Here is a 3256-nt window from a genome sequence, read left to right as displayed (position 1 = left end):
TGGGTGACCCAGCTCACTGTGAGCAATGTGTTCTTTGGGTTTGCATCCTAGACTGTTTGGGGAGAGGGAGCCAAGCCTTTGGATGCATTCATTTCTCTCTCTGCTCTTGGCTTTGGCTGTGATGTTCCTGCCTTGCCTGCCCCACAGTGATGAGCTGTAACACGGAATTATGAGGTAAAGGAAACCTTTCTCCACATTGCTTTTTTCCAGGGTTTCCTACCACAGCAACAAAAGTGAAACTAGATCAGCCACATACAAGGGACTCACCAAAAATCCATTCATGGTTAACTGGGCTCTGTAATTCCCCTGTGTTTTAATTAATTAGTTAATTTATTTAATTTCATTTGGCATTCCAACCACAGATATCCTTCCCACCCCCTCCTCTCTCCTCTCAGTTTTCTCATCTATAAAATGGGTCACTATAAAACTTTGTTGAAATTAAGCCTTGGTTGAATGAGACAGAGGCTGGCACACTGTAATGGGTCAGTAAACATCAACTACTTATTATTGTGACTGGCAGGCACTAAGGAGACAGCCAGACTAATCTGGCTGTGTGAATTACCTTGCCTCTGTGAGAATATATCTGACAGAGACAACTTAAGGGAGAAAGGGGTTTTTTTTCTTTGCCTCCTGATTTAAGGAGGGATACCCTCCGTCATGGCAGGAAGGCAAAGTGACGGGAGCCTGAAGCAGCTCGTTGTATGCACAGTCAGGGAGTAGAGAGACACATGAATGCTGTCGCTCCGTTGACCTTGCCGCCCACACTCAGGTTGGGCCCTCCCACGTCAGTTAACCCGATCCAGGAGGCACCCCCTACACACACCCAGAGAATTGTTTCCATGGCGATTCCAAATCTCGCCAAGATGACAATCCAGTTAATTTTCACACTGGTTTTTCAACAAACCCTTCCCTTTTGTTCTTCTTCTTCCAGATTGACTGCATTGGCCCATGTAGCGGGGTTGTATGACGTAGTCTGTGGGAAGATGGCTACATTCTGAGATGGGTGATACTGACTGCCAACCTGACAGGCTGTAGACCACCTGGGAGATAAACCTCTAGGCACGCCCCTGGGGGGTAGTCTGGACCAGGCTAATTCAGGTAGGAAGCCCCATCTTACCTCTGGACGAAAGCGAGGTGAGCACCCCCACGCATGTCTCCCTCCTTCCTGGCTGTGGTTGCAACATGATCAGCCTCCTCACATTCCTGCTGCAACGCCCTCCTGCCAGGATGGATGGTGCCCTCAAACTGTGAGCACAAGTAACCCTTTCCTTCCATCTTTAAGTCACCTTTGTTAGGTCGTTTGTCCCAGCAACAAGACAAATGACTAACACAGATCCCATTTTTTCTTATATGAGCACAAGGAAGATGTGGTAAGAATCACCATTCTGGGAGAATTTAAATTCAAGTTCCTGAATGACAGCTGGCCAGTGAGTCACTTCTGGGGACTGTCATAAGGTGAGTGCTCCTAGTTCTTGGGATCTCTTCAGTCCTCCATCCTCCATCCCATTATCACAGACTCAGCCACTTGCTGTTCCTGGTACATGAGCCCTAACTCCACCCCATGCCCCTGCTGCTCTGCCTGCCTGTGCTGCTCCCCTGCCCAGAGCATACTTCCTTTCCTTTCTCCCCAACTGTATAAATTTACATTACATTCTTCCAAATAAAAGACTCAGGCCCAAGGGGTCCACATGATAATGGCTTTGGGGTCCTGGAGTAAACCTCTACTGACTCAAGAATCAACAGTTAGCAGAACCCTGGATGTAATCCAGATAGCCACAGGAGCTGAGCCACGCCCAGGACATAGCCCAACCAGAAAATAGCATCCCCCAGATTTAATAAGCTCCAAATGACAACAACTCCCAAACCTTTCTAAATCACACAAATAACCACTAAATTAGTCAGAGCTCTTTCCCTACTTCTTATTGAGCCATAATTCACACACTCTCCCATCCATCCACTTCAGTTGTGCTATTCAATGGCTTTTAGCATATTCCCATGGTTGCTCAGCCATCAGCACAATCAATTTAGAACAATTTCATTATCCTAAAAAGAAACCCCACTCCCGTTAGCTTGCCACCCTTCCCAATCACCCCCAAGCGACCCACCCCGTCATTACCCAGCCCCTGGCAACCATCAATCTACCGTCTGTCTCTATAGCTTCATTTGCTCTGGACAGTTCATGGGGTCAGACTCAGGCTGGCTTCACTTAGCATAGAGTTTCAAGTTTATCTGTGTGGTAGCAGGGACGCTTCCATAATCCCCTTTTGATACCCTCTCGTGCAGATGGATGCTGTGTTTTGTTTGTTGTTTGTTGATGGACACTTGGGTCGTTCCTTCATTGGGCTGTGAACACATCTTGTGCAGGATTTTCATGCCTTCATGTCTCGTGGCTGTGGAACTGCAGGCACAAACGGTAACTGTGGCTTTCTCTTTGTGGGGGGACTGCTGGACTGGTTTTGCAAACGGTCACACCATCTTACACCCTCGCCGGTGGCGCGTAGAGGTCCTCCGTTGTCCCAGTTTGCTTCCCACTGGTGCAATAGACACCGTGACTGAAAACGACTTGGGGAATAAAGCACTTATTTCATTTTACAGGTTCCAGCCCGTCATTGAGGGAAGTCAGAGCAGGGACTCAGGCATGAGCTTGAAGCAGAATCCACAGAGGAACGCTGCTTACTTACTGGCTCGCTCCAGGCTCGTGGTCAGCTACACAGCCCAGGCCCGTCTGCTGAAAAATGGTATGTCCTTCAGTGGGCTGGGCCTTCCTGCATCAATTAGTAGTCAAGAAAATGCCCCCACGTTCATCACACTCCCAGTCCAATCTGATGGAGGCGATTCCCTCACAGGCCAGTCTGATGGAGGCTCCCTCTTGCCTGGTGAGTAACCGACTCCCCAAGATCAGCCACCACCTCATTTCTCTGCCTCCTTGCCAGCGCCTGGCATCAGTACTTTTTATTCCTGCCGTCCAGAGAAACAGCGATGAGGGAATGAATACGTAATAAAAGGGGTTCCCTAGGTTGGTTTACACGATATGGCACGGGGAGTTCAACAATAGCGGCCTCAGAGGGAAGGCCGAGGGTCCGGTAGCTGCTCAGTACATGGACTTGGAAGCCCTAGGATCCCAGTTTGGTGCAGGAGGCTTAGAGGATTCCTGGAAGGCTGCTAGAGTTCAGTCCACGTTGGAAGCCTGAAGCTGGGTCCTGGTGATCAGGGAAGGAACCACAGTAGTGGCAGCAACAGCGGGGTGGATGAGCCC

Source organism: Mesocricetus auratus, unplaced genomic scaffold, assembly GCF_017639785.1.
Source record: "Mesocricetus auratus isolate SY011 unplaced genomic scaffold, BCM_Maur_2.0 Super-Scaffold_100004, whole genome shotgun sequence".
NCBI classification, from domain to species: domain Eukaryota; kingdom Metazoa; phylum Chordata; class Mammalia; order Rodentia; family Cricetidae; genus Mesocricetus; species Mesocricetus auratus.
This window is presented reverse-complemented; position numbering follows the sequence as displayed.